The following is a 20,509-nucleotide window of genomic DNA, read 5'->3' as shown; positions in this document are numbered from 1 at the left end:
AGGCTACGCAGCTGTTCCCATCATGATTAATTCACCTCCTCGTGGGATTCCATGTGCACATGGTAACACAGTAAGTCTCAGATTACCTTTCTCTCTCTCTTTCTCGTTCTCTGATATCAGCCAGAAAGAGAAGAACGCCCAGGATTCCTCAGTCAACACATTTTCTGAGGCAGTTAAGCCACTAAAACACAGCTCAGTGCACTCTAAGAAAACCTGAAAGGATGCAGGTAGCTACAAGTTCATGCCTTCAGCACTACTGGGAGCCATTGTTGTTATAACAAACAAATAGTATTATTAAAAGCTACAGATCTATAGTCAGAATCTTAAAATAACACTGCTTACAAAATATGTCAGGCTGATCCATCAGAAATGTCGTCTCCCATCCAGCACAATTTATCCTAATAGATGTAAATAAATGAGCGTATGAGCGTGATTCAGAGAGGCAGTAACACAGTGCTGTACTGAACCCTTCTATCAATTATCCTCCTAAAGCTCGACAGCCTTTGAAATACAAGACCATATAATCATATAAGTCACATTCGTTCTATAACAAGACACTACAGCCATGTTGGCAGCTCTGCGGGACTGTACTCAGGTGGGGCTTTGAGCTAAATGCTAACATCAGCATGAAAACATGCTCACAGTGACAATGCTAAAATGCTGATGTTTACCAAGTTAAGTCTTGACTATGTTCACCATCTTAATTTAGTGTGTTAGCATGCAAACATATGCTAACTGGCAATAAAGACACATTTTATTAAGGTTTCATTATGTGAATGTCTACGTTTTGAAGGTATTTAGTCACAAATGTAGTAAAAGCATTGGATGAATTGAAGTTTAGTGGCACCAGATGAAAGTCAAGCGATTACAAATCCTCCTGAGGTGTACATGAATGCCAATAAGACCTTTGATGAAATGCCACAAATGTCAACCTCACAGTAAAAGTCAGAGTATATCCAAAGTCATTAGCATGCCTTCTCTGTGGATCATGAATGTTTATATCAAATTTCATGGCATTCCTTTTAATTGCTGTTGAGATATTCCACTTAAAGCCCAACATGTCCAGTATATGATGCGTCATCACTTTTTCATTATTGATGATATGGGAAATACGTCATTAAGTATATACCTAATTATACTGTCCTAAAATGTTACGTAACTACACTCCCTTATACAACATGTTTCTCAGTAGATGTAATATATACAGATTGAGTAAGAACCATTAAGTTAATGGGTAAAAATGTGTTTCCTGCAGTATTTTCCACAAGTGGCAGGGACATTATGTCATCTCCAGCTATTAACAGATAAGTCAATTCATTATTAAAGCAGAAAGCAGAGTTGGACCTCCTCCATTGCTGCCATCTATTCCCTGTTTCTAATAACCATATTCATGCTTCTCCTCCCCATGTGCTGTTTTCCTCAGTAGTATATAGGCTACATTCTTACACGCTATTACATCACAGTATAGCTTCTGGTGTTAATGCAACAGCACAACTATTCAAATTTACCCTGATACATTGTCTCTGTTGTGGAACTGTGACCATCATCAGTTTAAAATCTCATCAGAGAACCAATGCAAGATGTCGATAGAGTACGCGGGGGCTGAATGATACTCTGTGAATGATTTATGAGCAGTAACTCGAGGATGGCAAACATAGAGTTAGAGCAGTTAGAATAGCTGTTACAACTCTGGAATTTGTTATCTACTAGTGTAGAAGGTCTTTCTTGATACTAACCATGTTTACATGTACACAAGTAATGTGATTACACTGTGACAATAATGAGAGTAATGAGAGAGGTGCCATTATGTTCTTGGTCCACGTAAAGCAGTCATGTATCACTGCCTGGTTCCACTGTGTGTTTCTTCTCGAGAGATCACATGGGTCCGTATGAAGAGAGGAAACTATTCCATATTGTTAAACACATCAAACCCAGCTGTAAGAATTCATTGTGACCAACTTAAAAAGGACATACATTTAGCTTAATCCAGATGTTAATGGCTAGCAGTGGATCTTCCCATGGGCGACATAGGCCATTCATTCATTCTGTAGTAGAGGTACCACCTCTAGGGTGCTAGATGTGCTAGGTCCAGCAGTGTTTACAGCACAGTAATTTCATGTCAGGTAAATTAACTGTACACACACTGGAGACCAATTGAAACACATGTACAGTCTACACCAACCTCATGTGCAGTCAGTGTCACAGCCTGAAAAGACTGCAGGTTAGAGTTTCTTTTGGGAGCGTCCAAGTCAAGGAGACGAAACCACTTGTCTCTAAACTAAACAATGTGAACACAGAATAATGTGAGCAGCACAACACATAGCCAGTGTTGCCATTAATATGATGAGTAGTGGTATAAGGTTAGAAAATCTCCCTTGGCTCAGTTGATTAACATACTGGCTCTTTCCTGAATCCAATCCATGCTGGAGTAGTTGTTGTTTTATTAAAAATTCTTAAAAGAGAGACCTTTTTTTCCACCAAACTTTTCATACCAGTCACATTTTCCTACTTCTGTGACATTTATGAATCCTCTGGCAGGGATCCCATATTTATAGAAAGATACTTTAATGAGCTGGAGGGATTTAGATGAAATCATGCACTCTTTAAATCATTCATGGCCAATGATCCTGCTGTGGCAGCCACAGAAATACATCTGATAGACACCACATCTTAATTCACACACTGAATGGATGCCAGTACTGAAAAAAAGTATTTTACATTTGTCGTTTTAAACACTTAGTGTCTGGAATCCCTTTCATGAGGAAAATCCTTGTGTGCAGAGGAAGTGATGCATTTTACATTTCTGGTCTGTTTTGCTGATAAGTAAAACTAAGCAGCTTTTTGTAGTTAGCATGCAAGCAGCTTAGCTGAATGGTGACAGATGTTGTTCTTTTCTGTCTGTTTGATTCAAAGTAAATCTAAGTAAAAGATGTCACAGCATTGTCTACACTATTCAATATTGGGAGAAACAAAACATAAATTATAAAATACAATAACTGTTCAGCAACAAAAATACTGTAACCACTACAAGAACACAAGAAGATTAGTGCTATATCTATGATGATAGGTCTTTTTCACAACCAAGTCACCAGAATAATATGCTGACAGTATGTTAATGTTAATCACAGACATGTTACATTTGTACATTTCACATGCATTAACATTTGTGAAGAGACGTAGTTCAGATTAAATGCATATGAGCTGAGTTTCTCATCAAGAGGAGGAGGGGACGGTGAATGGTGTGACAGCGAGACGAGACAGCTGCCAAACAGCAACAACAGACCACTATCCAAGACCAATAAACAGTTAACCAGTGTTTTTAACGACACATTGGGACATTTCTAGCCATGTTTGTTTTATGCCAAAACATGATCTTTTCTTAACCAAGTGTTTTTTGTGCTTAAACCTTACCACGTGATCACCACATGTTGTCACAACATAACACCAAAAATTGAAACATAAAGACACAAAGTTTAAACATAGCTGACCTCTACAAATGAAATGTACCAATTTAAAGGTCCAGTGTAGGATTCAGGGGGTTATATTGGCAGAAATGGAATATAATGTAATAAGAATGTTTTCTTTAGTGTATAATCACCTGAAATTACAAATCATATGTTTGTTACCTTAGCTGTTTAAGTCTACATAGGGAGCAGGTCCTTGTTCATGGAGATCGCCATATTGCACCGACATGTTTCTACAGTAGCCCAGAAGGGACAAACCAAACACTGGCTCTTGATAGAGCCATTTGCATTTTCATGTCAGTCATTGTAGTTAGCAGTTCCACCGCGATGAGAGCATTGTTAAAACACTTCTTTTTTAACGCAAAACTGCTTTTTCAGTGTTTTTGCTGATTTAATCACCGGCTCTGTTTGTTTTTCGAGAGGAAGAGACCTCTGCAGAGGATTCAACTCCTGGTAAAAATCTCCTGAAGGTTGGGATCTTAAGTTAGCAGAGAAAAAGGTGAGCACACATTAGCAAGTGCTGGGCTAGTGGCCCGACTCCAACAAGCCAAATCTTGTTGTAAAAATATTGATTTTCAACATGAAACTGCTTTATTCATTGTCTTTACCAGTTTAAATTACTGGGTCTGCTTGTTTTTGAGAGGAAGAGACCTCTGCGGATAATTTGGCTCCTGACAAAAACCTCCTGAACAATGAACACTGAAGTTTTAGCTGGTTGCAATCTGCAGTTCTCACTGCTAGATGCTACTAAATCCCCCTGAATCTTTCAAACTGTTCCTTCAACATCTGAACTACGTAAATGTAACATGTGGTTTGCAGAATTGCACAATACAGACATTAATTTTGACGATTTGGTTGTCACAGAAGACATCTTACCTTGTCAAAGCAGGAAAAGCACAGGTGTTACTAATGACATTAACAATGGCTCTGTGTCCCAGTAACAGTGAGCCAGCATGCGCAACACCAGGACCCTGGCTGAAACTGAAGCAGCTTATAGGAACTCAGCCATCATTCATCTGATTATTTATACCTGTGCTTTTTCTACTGTGACAAGTCAAAATGTCATGTGTGAAATTTTGTCGCACTCCTTTTGTGTTGATATTTCCCAAACCAGAATCCATTTACATGGAGGTGCAAGTCACACCGGCTATTTTGTTCCCCTTCTGTGCATTGTAATTCCATGCTCAAATTGCATACTTATTAAGGATCCAGTTCAACATGGAAATTGCAATTTGGATGAGCAGAATGGATCTTTGAATCATTAATGAACAGGCCAACCACTGTTGCATATAGAGAGGTGGTAAAAGGCATTCATTGAATAATTAAGCAGAAACCCAAGTGCTACACAAACAGCCAGTCCCCCACTAATAACCCTGTATCAAAACACAAGGTAGTGTAGCAAATTCATGATAAAGTGAAATACCTGTATCACAACAGCAGTGTTGCAACAGTCCCTGTAGTATTAATGCAGTTTACACCTTGCTGATAGCTCTTTGTAAAATTCAGATAGAGACGTTTGTCTCACTGGCATGAAAAAAACCCACTACCATCTAACACACATTGGTACCTGGATTTTTTTTAGTTTACTCAGTCCTGTCAGCAGAGTAGTAGCTCAGAAAAAATCAGCACTTAGTTCCTTCATTTTAATGACATAGCTCATAGCTGCTCAGTATGCTAGCATTAGCGGAGAGCACACGTGGTTCGAAATTGCTAACCTAGTGGTAAAATCATCTCTGGTTAGCTTTTTCAGCATGGTGTGTACAGCTGAGTTCTCCTAATAAGCATAGATGTTGTTCCATATTTATATTCATGTATTTCAACCTGTTGGAAATCAGGAACCAAATTTTGATTTCCTCCATATCGCCTACATGTCGAACCACACCTAAATGCACTAGTTTCAGCCTGTTCTCTGAGGGTTGTTGTATCTTTATAGAAAATATAAGCAACAGTGAACTTAGGTATATGACACCAGATGAAGTTAAGTGGGCAAAACAAAATATAAAACTACCTAGGCCTACTTCAAATTCCATTCTGCTTGCTTATCTGTATCTCTTCTGCCCTGCTTGCCTGGATGTAGAGTGGCTACAAGACCAAATCTAGACCTACTTTTCCACACACGTTGCCTACTTAAAAAGTGGAAACTGCTCTGTGCATCCCTGTGCTGTGGACAGAGTGTTCTCTGTCAGAAACCAGACAGGCAACCGGCCAGCATGGCAGACTGATGGCCAATTAACCAGTTATCTGCCACTCATTTTTTTTCTTGCTTTGACACCATGGCTGAATCTGTTAAAACTGGTTTCTGAGTCTTTCTCATGTATCAATCTAACCTTAGTGACATGCATAGGTTTGTAACAAGGGTGTTTTCAGGACTGATATCTTAATTTTGAATTGTTATGCACGTCCTTGATGCCAACAAGCAGCCATTCAACCTCTCATCAAGAATACGAGTGTAAACGAGGTGATGAATGCCACATTGGCACCATGATGCCTCATACCATCCGTCTGCAGTTAAGGCCTCAATAGAAGACTGGAGGGAAGAAACCCTGCCAACCAACCAGCAAATACTCATTAACAATGAGAATATTTTACTAATTATCTGTGAAAAAACACCCTGGTGTGCCTTTCATTGATGTCCAATCTGGGTATTAGGGTGCATGATTTCCAGTCTGCTTTGCTGAGAGGAAAAAAAAGACCATAATGGAAACTTGCTGTCGTTGCAATTTATCTTCAGTCGAGTAATTGGAAAGCAGTTGGTGTGTGTTGGTCTATATGAAGATGAGCTGCATCAGCAGTGCCACTGCTTCGTTCTGCCTGCTGACATGAGGGGACAGATACATTCCTTCTGTGTTCGCTCTTCCTTTCCTCGTTGATGTATATTGTTTTGGGCATTTTAAATTTCAGCCCAGTTTTTCAGTTACAGCCATTAGTATGTGTGCTGCCTGTTTCTTTCTGTTTCCTTCAGATTCTTTAAAAAAAATGTTCAGAGAAATACCCAAGTTCAACACTTTGGGACACTGTGAGCTTTCCAGTCTTAATGCTAATGGCTGCTTGTAGTAGCTTTATAATTACCACATACCCATGAAAGTGGTACTAATCTTCTTCTTCTCACGGAAAGACAGTGAATGTGCTCATTTCCCAAAACGTTTAATAGTCTCTTTAAATGTTTCTCTTCAGTTTTCACATTTGCACCTAAACAGTCTCAGAGTAATCTTCATCTATGCTACATTCATTAATACTGCATATGACTTCCACATGTATTATCACTGTGTTAGTGGAGTAGACCAAACCTCAGTAGGTTTTTTTAGTGATTCTGCAGCACTGTTGTCAGCCTCAACTGATTACTTTGAATCCCTCCGCGAGAGTCAGAGAGGAATTTTGTCTCCTGCGAGTAAAATGAGTCTCATGTGGCCCACTTTATCTGGAATAACAAGTTTCTCCTCTGATGTACCTGCCTGCTGGGTACAGTAGATGGCCTATATATAACAGTATCAAATCACACACCTCCTGCTGACACTGCTGGATCTCACCTGGGGCTCCTAAAAAGTGTGGAGTGTGTGTGTGTGTGTGTGTGTACATACATGCGACACAGTGAGGACCAAAAAACGTGTTTTAGCAACAGAGTGAGGACATTTTTCAAAGTGAGGACATTTTGGCTGGTGTGTGTGCGTGTGTGTGTGTGTGTGTGTGTGTGTGAGAGAGAGAGAGAGATACCATACTGTATTATAGTTTAAGATATAAGGAAAATGTGAATATTATGATGATTTTAGATTCATTATTGGATCAAAAGTTAAGATCGTCATGTAGCAGATCTGCAGCTGGTTCCAGACCTTATGACAACTCAACAACTAAATATCATCTTGTATTCAGAGAAAGATCAAAGTCTCTCCCTTGTTGAAGTGTCCTTGAGCAGGTGGTTGCTGTTTAATAGGTGATGCTTTGTATGCACACACACACACACACACACACAAATACAAAATATCACACTACATAACCATTAAAGAGCTTTGCATTAAAATAGGTACATATGAAGTATTAGCAGTATTTGAAAAAGATGGAACCAACACATTGAAAAAAGCATACTGAAATGATACATGTAGTGGTGAGGTTGCAGAACAGAAAGTTCTCCCTTGTGCCAAACTTGTAGGAGACCTACCCTGGCTGATGTGAAACTCAAATGGTCCTAACCAGAGCCAGTATTTGGCTTATCCATTCTGGGCCAGTGAAGAACAACATGTAAACATATAAACTGCTAAGCTAATGAAAACACAACAGTTCTTATTTTTAGGTGATTAAAATGTTATATCCACCTCATTATCTTAGTATATATCCTAGTCCCTGGGATACTGAGTGATTTATGGGCCCAACTTTCAGTGCTGAACCGGAACCAGCCTTGTCCGATGTAGATGATAAACTAACTGTATGCTAATCCTCTAGAGTGATTGGGAAATAAACATGTATACACCACTTGTTACACCTCGGACAGGACAATGTGATCATACCTCTGTCATCTCTGACAGCCATCTCAAATGTAAATGTGAAGTGAAGTATGTAAAGTCAATAAACATGGTGTTTATCAGCTAACACTCCGCTCATCTGCCTTGATGACGCAGTTCACACATTTTCATAACTGCTGATAAAATCAGAGTTCTGCTGAGTGAAACATCACACTGAATTTAGCAGCAGACCTCAGTAATATCAGTAATATAAAGTAATAGTTAAATAAATAACTTTAGACATTTGTTTCATATATGATATGAAAGAGGTATGGCAAATCAATAACACATTCTCAGCCTCAATAACTTTGAATACATAATTAAAGGTATGCTGCTGAGTTTATTTTATAAAGGGTTATTTTCTAACGTAGCCTGAGAATGCAGTGAGACAAGGAAAGACAGGAATATCATAGTGACGTTGAGTTACAGACCTGTCATTCTGGGTGTCATTCTCCTCCACAAATTCCGGTTTAATACTCCACTCTCCAGACTCTTTTGATTTTATTATTTATGTCATTGCAAGCATGTGAAAATGTAGTGTATACATTAGAGTGCACGAAAATACAGGGCAAATCATGTCCTATTGATTCAGGACAGGACAGTGCATATTATTTTTCAATATGGGACAATTTGGTATAGCACAGGTGGCAACGTATAGGTAATGGAAACCATACCCCTGGTCACAGGAACGATCCCTTTAATTTCTGGGTACTAACATTACTAACATTACACATGCAGACAGTGCAAAGGGTGCCAAAGCTCTGTGAGGAAATGTTAGAACATGCTAATTTAATGTTAGTGAAGTGCCTGTTGAAAAACAAAACAAAAAAGCAACATTTGCTCAATTCAAAGTGAAGTACTTTTGGAAAGAACGTCTGTTGGCTGTTAGCCATCAGGATTAGCCAATAGGACTGACCATAGACAGTCAAAGCGATTAAGTGCCTTCCTGCTACTTCAGCTATCTCACCAGAGGTTGCATCCATAATAATTTGCTACAGTAGCACCCTCAAGAATAAGGTGGATAACACGTCTGCCAATAGATGCCCCTAAATCCAACACACTGGACCTTTAAGTATATTATGATGCTAATACTTGTACTTTCACTGAAGTAACATTTTACTGCAGGTATTTTACTTGTCACAGAGAAATTCCATACATATGACGTTCAATCTTGATCATCTAATAATTATTTATTTAATTATGAGAGAGCTTTTATACCACTTAATATTATTCAACTTGTCATATCTTTTGTGCATATAGGGCCATAATGTAAATATGATGAAGGCGACATTTACACATCATCGTATGTCAGAAGGTCTTGCTCATACCTCAGCTTTCCTAAATTACACATATAATTTAGCTTGGGTATGTACTATACATTATACCTCCATTTTGGTTTCACAGCTGTTTTTAAAAGTGTGTGTTTGAATTATTTTAACAACACATTCTTGTCACCAAAAATCTAATTAAAGTATCTTGTGATCTAATTGCATCACAACCAGTTTATATCAGACAGGATTATGAAGAACCAACCATTAGATGTTATCCAGATTATATTCCACATTGTTTAAGTGATGAGTAGAGCACCATGTGGACTTTTCTCTATCTTCTACTTCCATCTACTGGTGAGCAGAGGAACCTGCAGTGAGGTCCGGCACATTGATGTGTAGGGGACCAGTATGAGGAAGAAAAGGCCTGTTTCCTGTTGCCTTTGTATGGTAAAGATCAAAGCATTTGCTTGGCCAGAAGTGTTTTTATGCCTAGAGGCAATTTGTCACACACAGCAAACAGGAAGTTAAGTATTCAAAATATTATTCTGATGCAGAAGTTGAGAAAATGGTACACTGATTGACACTCTTGTTTAATATTTAACCAGCTACAGCTCCCTGATGATGCATGCCACTATGAAAATAGCCAATGTTCTTTTCTCAGGAGTGATATTTTTGAATCTTTCAAGCATTCATTAATGACAGCAAGTATCACTTACACCTCTCATTGTGTTGCTCACTAAGCAATGCATGCAGACAATAGAAGTAATTATGTTGAGTCTCTGTTTAGCCTGGTGGAATATTTTTTCAAATGTACAGCACCACTATTAACACATTCCTTTTGTGCATGTCTGTGTGTTACGTATGCTTTTGTGAGGATGTGTATGTATACAGTACATGACTGTGTCTTTGTGTGTGGGTGGTTGTGTACAAGCAGGACTCTGTGTCCCACTGTGAGCATGAATAGAGAGCATTTTCTCCTCTGTGCCACTGTTCTCTGCCTGTTCCCTCCTCATCTCCTGCTTTTTCTCATCCTATCCACTGTCTCCTTTTTTTCCTTCTCATCACACCATCACAGTTGTTATGTAATGATGGGAAAAGGAGTACAGTGCATGTCTGTCTGATGCTGCCCACAACAGCAAATTGTTACTGATGATTCAAATTTTCTGCAGTCATGTGCAGAGTTCAGTTAACAGCAAGACAAACCGGCACACTGTTAGATTATTTTAATGCCATCTCTGCTTTTAGTGCTTAACCTTTGTTGGGCTTCATTGATATCAACTGTCAATCAGTGGGATACTTCTGTCCTTAGACTTTTATACTTTCAGTTTTTCTCATCTTTTGTGTGCTCAGTGTTCATTCAAGATGACTGGCCACATGCTCATCTTAAATTACCCAGTTTAATTATTACAAACAGACCAGAAATACATCATGTCTTGCATGTCTGATGAGTTCCAGTTACCAGCAAGTGTGAAGAACAACAATTTGAAAAGCTGTATGCAACTGATTATAAACTGAATCACAACAGTTTTATAGCCTAGTAAAAGATGATAAGAGGAACAAAAGGAATATTTATTCGTACAGTCCCCAACATGACAAATCAACTCAGCAAGGACTAATATAGCAGCGTACAAACACAAGAACGTGAACACAGAGAGGCTGAGAGTGCATAGGAAATACTGTCAATGGAGACCGTACAGTATGCCTAATTCTTTGTCATGCCTGTGTTACTCTCTAAGCAGGCAGCCAGCTGTATCAAACATATCAGTGACTGCAGGCTCCATTATTGATGAGAGAGATAATACACTGAACAAGCTGTTGTCTTATAAACAGGGCTTGAAATGAACACCGTGCTATCCAAAGGCCAAATGTTATTCCACAAGAACTGGGGAGCTGAAGAAAGTAGTGTTTTTGGTAAGCAACTGCGAACATTCAGAAAAATGAATGGATTTCTAATGCTTAACCTCTAGTTTCTTAAAAAATATAATAATATATCTCTTAATGTATTCAGACACACTGAAAAGTACCAGCATAACATATAAAGATGCAATATGTTAAAAACTGTAATATGAACCACCTTCTCTATATTTTCTAGCAATCTACAGATCACCACCATTTTTCATGGCCATCATCATCATCACCGTCATAGTCAACTGCTGACATGAAACATACGCAAAGCCGCCCAGTATAGAGACATGCATTCCAGTCATTCTCATCATTTTCACTTAATCTGCTTAAGAGATAATGAGAGGACATCTGGAATATGAAACCATCAGGGTGCTGTGTTTAGTGGCTACCTATATTGCACAATCCACCTGGCTTTATGTTGGCCCAAAAAATGTCAAATATTGATTTAAAGAGATGCTAGAACCAAAATGTGGTATTCTGGGTATATCACCATTTGCACTAGAAATAAACAGATATCTATACAGGATAGGTACAGGTTAAAACCTACTCTACCCTCATTTAACAAGTGGAAGATAAATGTAAACAGCATTTTAGAGATAGAGCAACATTATTTGAAACAGTGGAATGAATGGATTACATATGAGGATCATATTTAAATAATATTGATGGATTCAGTCCTGAAATGTTTTGGAGAATAATTTCTTCCTTTTTTTCTTCATTTGTGTATGTGCGGATATGTAGGTTTATGCATGTATATATGCATGTATGTGTATCTGCTGTAGAGCATGTATGCATGTATTTGCATCATCATACTCACTTACTTTATTTTATTATTATTTATTATTGTTATTATTCTCTTCTGTGATTTCAGTTTTCTACTTTTACTATCTCCTGTTTTTCCTTTTCCCTCAATATTGTAGGGATGCTATTAGTATGAACAATAGCATATGTAATTGAATGTGAATGTATGTTAACTGCTGCACTCCTGCAATAAAGTATAAAAAAGAACTGTAACTGTGTGTTTGATTTAGTAATTAAAAATAATAATAATAATAAAAAAATATGACCAATATGGTAAAAAAAAAAAAAAACAATAATATGGTGTGATTTATCATATTATGGCTCGGATTTCAAATATCCATAACATAACATAAAGGAGAAAAACAAAACATGATATACATATATATATATATATATATATATATATATAAAGTTGTATAAATAAACTCAATATAAAACAATAAAACAATATAGTGAAATTTGCCATATTATGGCTCGGATTTCAAATATCCATAACACGATAAAAAACAAGTAAACAAAACATAATAAATAAACAAATAAATAAATATTGGCTAGCATTCTTTTCTGCCGGTGATTCAACATTATTGGGCAATCGTTCCGTGCCTTACATCTGATTGGCTGCGGACCATGTCTGTCACTCATCTAACCACGCCCCCACCGCCAGCGACTTCCGCTTCTGTGTCAGTCCAAGGCAGTACACTAAATTCCTGCTCACAACTCTGGACTTGTCAAAACACATTCTGCACACACCGCCGAGGTAAGACGAGGGACACTTTACTGCTCTGTCTATGGTCTGCTGTTGTATTTTCATGGCCAAAAATTAGCTTTGCGGTTTGTCTGCAAGGATGGAGGCTAACTATGCTAGTTAGCCACCTTTTTTTATTAGCCCGCCCGCTAACGTTAATGCTAGCTGTCAAAAAGCTCCCTGATGTCCGGTCGGAGTTGGAGCTGCCAGCTTGGTGTGTGTAGGTAAGAACAAGCAGTGTCCCATATGCTTAATTTAGTTGTTTTGTTCTTATTTATAAACGTTGGCTGAGGTTAAATAAGCGTTGATTTGTCAGGCTAGATGAATAGCTACACTGTGCTAATGTTAGCAAGCAAACAGTCCACGGTAGTGTTGCAATTGGGATGGCTTCTCCTCATATTCTGTTGCGAGTTTGACGTTGTTATGTGGGAATGAAGATGTCATTAACAACACACAGCTTGCCAGTTGACTGAAATATGTATTTTAACTGCTGTTAGCCACCGGGCTCCTTTTCTTTAATCATTAGCAAGCAGTCACGACTAAGTTCTCTGGTATGATAGTAGTGCGAGTGTCAGTTGAAATCTGCCCAAGGTGAAATGTGAGGGAGACAGATAGAGCTTAGAAAAGCAAATGATATGCAGGTCAAGAGAAGAGTAGCCCTCTGTGTGAAACCTGTCAGATTCTATTGTGTAAGAAATGTCTGTAAAGGGTCACCAGCAGCACTTATCTCAGACAAGGCGTAGGTTTAAGTCGCCTCCTATCGCGTTTAACTGCCTCAGCTAACAGTGGGAATGTCCCCCTGCCTGTTTGGCTTCCCACTGCCCCCATCTGCATCTAGATCCAACTCACAGGAGAGACTAAACAACGCTTTGTCTTTAAATGCTGGTGCACTGTAGGTCATTGACACCGAGGTTTGCACTGACACACCAGGCTGTTTATCTCTTCCCCCTGGTAGACATATTCCTCAGCGGCAGAGATTGTATTGCTGCATCAACTGGCTTGTGATGGTGATGATACCAGGGAAAAGTGCTTACACTGAGACTGAGTGTGTGTTCAGGTACATACTGTACCAATATCTTGTGGTTTGGTATATTGAAAATATTTTGACTACACCACTTGGGAACCTTGCTTTACAATAACAGACAAAAATACAGATGCATTTTTGGTACTGGTTGGCATAAGGAACTGATACAGAGGTATCAAGACACCTCATCCTGTTAACATTAACAGGACACTGATTATTTATCTTGTGTAGATAAATCACTAACAATAATTGCCAGACTGATAATACTTGAACGCTTATATTAAGCACCACACTTGACTAAAGTTGGAACAGTAATATTTTTCTTCACATTTATAAATTAAAACACAGTTCAGTTGCACCAAGACAAAATATTATATAATAGATTTAAAAAGTTTTTCCTGTCCTAGAGAAATGACTCCTAGGGCCTAACTTTGTTTTAGTTCTACTTTGAAATTAGAGCTGACCAATATATCAATATTATATCAATATCGTTATATGACACTGGGTATTGACTTAGATTCTGGATATCATAACATAGTTTTGTCTTTTCCTGGTTTTAGAAGCTGCAATACAGAAGAGTGATGTCATTTTCTGAACTTACCAGACTGTTCTAGCTGTTCTACTATTTGCCTTTACCCAATTAGTCATTAAATGCACATTACTGATGATTATCTGTCAAAAATCTCATTGTGTAAATATATTGTGAAAACACCAGTAATCAACCCTACAATATCTTTGCATTATTGATATCGAGGTATTTGGTTGGCCATATTGCACAGCTCTATTTAAAATTACCTTTATTGCTACGTTACACAGGACACCAGGCCATTCTCTGTGGAATTACTGCTGTTGTTATTTTGTTATGCGTCTTCCTCCCAAAGGTGCCTTAATTACCTCCTTAGTTAGTTGCTGTGGCGATGGTCTCCATTTGAAAGGGGAGCATCAAATCATACCAACGGACTAGCTTCCACCCTGCAGAACAGCAGAGTGAGGCAGGATGAATGAGAGAGTACTGTATGGTAATTCAGCGGTCGGCTAGTTAAGCGTTAATGCTGTGAACACCTTAAGAGATGTTTCACTTATGCAATATGTATTTTTGAGTTCTGTGGTTGAATTTAAGGGAACAGGAAAGAGATTTTGCAAGGCATGTCCTAAAAGCCAGGTTTCAACACAGCTGGGAGGAATATTGCAGTCATGGCAGGACCAACACACTCACAAGCAAGTGTAACACCAGTAGAAACTTGAAATACTTTGGCACCCAAGTTGTAGTTTCTGGAATTGAAATGCATCTTGTGGTCTTTCTGAAAGAATTAGATGTTAGAATTTCTGATTAATGTGTTACCTACTACCTGTTAAATCACATTTCTAATATAAAAAGCATGAACAATGGGACTTAATCACAACGGGCTTCATTTTGTTTTTATGCATAGGCTGTGTCTGTAGTGTGTTGCCACCTGGGGATAAGGCAAAGTTTGAGCTAACGCTAGTCCAGGCAACCATCCAGGCAACAGAGAAACAATACTGTATGTATAATTTATGATAGAGTAGGGTAACGAGTAGCCAATCAAGAGCCTGTCTGATACACAGCCATTGTATTGTTTTGCTGTGCTTTGTTTGGCTCATGGTCATAGGGAGTGCATGCTGGTCAGTGGGGACAAAGTGTGAGAAGAAACCTGCTACAGATACACCATTTATCAGCATTCTGTCATTACTGGTTCATTATTGGTGATATAAAGCAATATGTAGATATTAATATGTTATTAATTTACTGACAATATTGACAGATATTTAACTTTTGATTGTTATTTGTCCCTGCATGTCAGGGCAATGAGGGAACCATGTAAAGGCTGCAAGAAGTGTGATAGGGCAGCTTGGTTTGCTTTTTGCTTCCACCTTTCCTGTTCTTGTTTACTGATAGTGAAGACAACATCAACAAACCCTTCTCAGTTAGGAAGCTGAAGAAGGGCTCAGTTAGTGCTCTCCTTTTCGATAACACACAACAAAGTATTTGGTGATCTAGCTAAGTTGCACTGCTGAAAGAATGTAAACACAATTAGTCCTTGTAATACCCCATAAACTGAACGTGTGCGTCATCCAGATAATGTGAAACTTACTCATTTAGAGCTCCTAAAGCAATCAGCAGGTTAAAGCTAAAAATAAATTCTAAATACAACCCAACACAGTAATCGTCTTAGGTGGGACCACCTGAACATCTCAACAAAAATCCAGCTGAACCAGCCACACACCAGCACAGTCATTCTATGTGCACTCAGTTAGGAGTGTCATTTGCTTTAAAGGGACGCTTGAAAGATGAGATTTGCTGAGCAGGCTTTCTGTCTATACACCTGTGTGATATGAACGTAAGACTCATCCTAGCAGGTTTTACTTCCTTGCAGGTATTGCTGGAACGTGCTGACTCACACTACACTGAATACTGGTTTGTCTGTGTGTGTGTGTGTGTGAGACTGTGTGCTCAGCATCCTGCTCTGAATGAGACAGTGTTTTGTCCCCTGAGGGTTTACACTGAGTTCTAGTACACGTTGAACGATTTAGGATTGTCCTCTGCACAGAAGGTAAGACAAGTTCCCAAGTAAAACAAAAGTAATTGGAGATATCCATGGTAAAAACACTTCTACTAGTCTGGGACTAGCTTTAGTCTTTGCTTGAACAAACCAGGCTTTGAGCTGCTGTTTTCAGTTTTGGATGACAGACATGACTCACATACAAACCTTCAAAATCTTGTTTTTAGGATCACTTTGAACGCTATTTTCGTATCATTTTAGTGCCATTAGGTTGACTCATGCAGCTGTGTTTGTGTGGTTGTGTGGGCATCCTGGCTAATATTTCTTCACCAGTACAAATATATTAGAAAGGTTTTGTCTGGTTTCAGGGCACAGTGTTACATTTGATATCTTTGTATTTCTGACTTTGAAATTGTCCTCAGTGTGATAGCAGTCTAAATGGCTGGACTGTTAATGTCATGTGTGTGTGGGTGGGACAGTGTTTATCCCTTTTGTGATTTACTTTCTGAGCTGATGTCCCCATTGATGGCCAAATGACTGATGCAATCTAAATATTGCACCAATCTCTCTCACACTGTCTTTGGTGGACATTTATTAAGTGATAGTGAAAATGTTTTTGTTGTCTTCCTTTGTTCCCTCCCAGTTTATTCTTTTGTCTCTTCGCATATTGTTTTGCTATAGTGGGGAGAGAAACAACCGAAACAATGGGGTGAGAAGATAGGATGGGAAGAGATGAGATCAGATTTTTTCTACAGTTAACTAATTAACATTTGGCACATTTTCAGCCTCTGTTAAGTTCAGTTGCAGCCAGTACTTGCTTCTGCTCTCATAAGTTTTGCAGTTTCCTTATACTTTCTCATTTATCATGTTTTCAGCTGCACCACTGTGTGCTTTAAGCTGATTAAGTAAAGTATATTGCTGCTGTACCTCTGAGTTTTATTTCCATTCTGCTGAGTAGTCATTAATGTAGCCAGCAGTGCAAGTCCACCCTCTGCAGACCAGGATAAATGTTGTTGACGTTAGCACTCACAAATCGCTCCAGTCAGTGGATGCACTCCGACAAGGTTAGTCTTGTGATTGAGGTCGAGTAAAATGATTTCATACTTGCGGTCATACTCTAATAAAAATTAGTTTGTGGGCTATTGACTCTGCCTTGGTAATGATCTTGTGATGTGTTCTTCCATTTCACTTCCCGCAGACAGCACTGACACATCCTACAGATGATATACAGTAGTAGACAATAGGTGGGTTTCCATCCACCTATTTTTATTCGCATTTTCAACAATTGCGAAAAGAAACTTGAATGGAAACGCCAGAAATTCGAAAAAGGGCCGAAATATCGCAAAAAAGTTTTTACGCTTGGAGGGGGTGGAAAAGTCAGCATATCGATATTATGAAAATGCGACTTTTGGCAATGGAAACAGATTTAGCGAATAAACAGTGTCGTAGGCTACCGAATCCTACTTATACTTCACACACACACCTGTGTGAACTTAGAGAGAGGTAATTACTCCAGTGTCAGGTGAGTGTAGGCTATTTCACAGCTTACCTGAATAGACTGGATGTGTTGAATACCGCTGCATCATGTGCGCTGCCTGGTGTACCAACACAGACATCACGGCATTATGTAGGCTACGCTGACAACGCTGATATGAGTGTGATGAGAGCTCTTGCAATAGCCAAGAAGTTCCCAAGGAATCTCTCCATCTCGCCGTAGTCATGGATGTGCCGGTAATTGTTTACATCAGTTGTGGACATGAGACGCTCTCAATGACATCATCTCACGGCGCCCTCTTCTTCTACGGGTGTTCTTTTGCATTTTATTTTTCATGAGAAGCGGCACCTTCTGCTCAACCTGTTGACTCCCAATACTCGCAAAACAATAATGAATGGAAACATGCATAAATTCGCATTTTCTTTTGCGCATTTTCACAAAATTCGCTTAAAATTTGCGATACATTTGGATGGAAACCCAGCTACTGTTTTAAGGAGCAGCTCATGAAAAATAAGGAGCGTTGTAGGGCTGTACCCAAATATTCGGATATTCGAATATATTCGTTTCTATGGGTAGGTATTCGTTATGAAAATTTGGTATTCGATATTCGTTTTTTTTTATTCACCTTTTTTTTTTTAACTAATTTATTTTTTTTATTTTTTTTACATATGTTTTGGTGCTAAATGTAGTCTTTTTGTTGTTGGTAAATGTAGGTTATCAATAAAAATCAAAACTTTTAAATTGCATTGTTAAAAATGTGAAAATACAGTATAGCCTACCAACTGAGCTTGTGTGCACGGCACGCTTGAGCACATCCGTCTGAGGCTGTGGATCAATGCCAAGTTTTACCACTTTATCACTATTCCCTCTAACTTGTAGCTGTTTTTTTCGTTATCTTTTGAATTTAATATGAATTATGGAACCATTTTTGTCAATGTTTGTTTCCCCCATTTTGTACAATAAATTATTGTGTAAAGTTTCAGCAAGTTTCTTTTGGAGTGTGTGACACAAGTGTGTTTTGTAAACGACCGCAGACTGTCACCTGCTCAACGCATCAGTACCTTCGGATGCCATGACAGTAATAGCCAATAATGTCAAAATATTATTTACAGACCGATTTAACAGACGATCACTGCTGCCCGACCCACAGGTGCATTGGCGGGTCCCGCGGGTTACGGGTCGACCCGCGCATCACTACTCAGCTCAGTCTATAAATGCTGTACACAACAGTAGACATTATATTCTATTCAGGCCGGCAGAACCAGCAGCGCATCGGCTCTACAGTGCACTGCACTGCTGATTAACCATTTTATTGCAGCACAGAGTGTCTGCCAGCAACCAATTACTTGCAGAGGCTTCCTACAATTTGTTTCAATGGTTCCGATTTAATCAGAAGACAAATTAAACAGGATGACTAGCCAATGTGAAAATCAAAAGGAAGCATAGAATAATGTACTGAAGGAGACTGTTGTGCCATCACATTTTTTTGTGGTTTGAGAGCAAAGATCGAGTCGCCGCTGTGCAAAACTCGGCAATACAATTAGGTCCGAAAAAACCCCCGGAGCCAGGGTCTGGCTGGTTTGTGAGATTGAAGAAAGTTCTCAGATTTAGCACCTATGACCGTCATTTTGTACTGTGAGCTGGCTCCTTTAAATGACCTGTAAGATATAAATACAGGTTGGTGATGATCAGTGGGAGCCTGCTCTTGTATGAGAGGTGATTTCTTTCTTTCTTTTGTAAATGAATACAAGAAAGAATAATAGGATGGTCCTATGTATTTGTTAAATACAACACAGAAACGTCTCAGCTTGGTAATAGCGTTAAAAACTACCACAGTGAGACTTCTGTTAGGTTGTTTAGTTTGTGAACTAAAATGTTGGTGAGACAAGAAACTAAGAGCAAAGTACGTTATGGATAAAATTCCATAATTTGCATTGCAGTGTTTGTGTGTGCCTGTGTGTGATGCTTGTCATTTTGCCTTTGACCAAAAACTCCAGGAACTAAGAATCTCAACTCAATAGTCACAATTAAACCATCAGCAGCTTGCTTGTTATTTCTCTTTTTGCTATTTTCCTAGCTGATCAAGAGGTCCAACAAACATCAGTAACATCGCCAGAAATCCATGTCCCAATACTGATGCTAGTCAGTGACAACCTGTGCTTGTTGCAATCTTAGTGAACATTGTACACTAGTTTTTGTAGGCTTGCGTTTGAGCAGACATTTTAACATGACAGACCCCTTCATAATGGCTCCCAGGCCACCAGAAAGACCCTCTCTAAAGGGGCAGAAACTACAGCTGAAACGGAGAAAAAAAATCAGTTAGTAAAAAGGTTTAGGGGCTTCTGACAAAAACGTCTGTATTGGAGAGGGATCAATTGTTTGTTCTGAGAAGCTACTGGTCTGGACAGACAGGATTCTGTTCAGATGAGACACCAGCTAGTTATTTAACTCCACCAATCCTACATTTGTTTCAGACAACTTCAATTAAATTGTTTCTCTTTCTGCATATTTTATGCCCCCAGTTTACCCAAACATTGTTCTTTTTGTTGTTGGTTACATTAAAGCTTGATGTGGTCTAGTTTCCTCTTTCAGGGTTTCTTACTGTGCGCTTCAGAGTGTGTGTGTGTGAAATTGACTTGTGGTATGTGTTTCACAGACTGCAGAGGTGTGTCACCTATTGAGGTAGGTATGTGTAAAGAGAAAGAAAGAGGTGTGTGTATGTGTGTGCTGTATCATTGCTCAGCACTGGGCTTCGTCTCGCATGGCAACAGCTCTAGTCTCTTAATTTC

The 20,509-nt window shown here is 38.8% G+C and overlaps 1 protein-coding gene across 1 annotated transcript in view; it reads left to right on the top strand.

Moving 5' to 3' along the window:
* The first annotated feature begins 12,588 nt into the window (after positions 1-12,588).
* LOC117258197 (oxysterol-binding protein-related protein 2-like) overlaps positions 12,589-20,509 on the top strand; it is a 34,355-nt gene continuing 26,434 nt past the window's right edge. The window contains exon 1 of the mRNA XM_033628821.2: positions 12,589-12,691. The gene's annotated coding sequence lies outside the window, so the exon portion shown is untranslated. The remainder of the gene's footprint in view (positions 12,692-20,509) is intronic.

This window comes from Epinephelus lanceolatus, chromosome 8 (assembly GCF_041903045.1).
Source record: "Epinephelus lanceolatus isolate andai-2023 chromosome 8, ASM4190304v1, whole genome shotgun sequence".
Taxonomy (NCBI): Eukaryota; Metazoa; Chordata; class Actinopteri; order Perciformes; family Serranidae; genus Epinephelus; species Epinephelus lanceolatus.
Note: the sequence above shows the minus strand (reverse complement) of the source record. Positions and strands in the feature narration are given on the sequence as shown.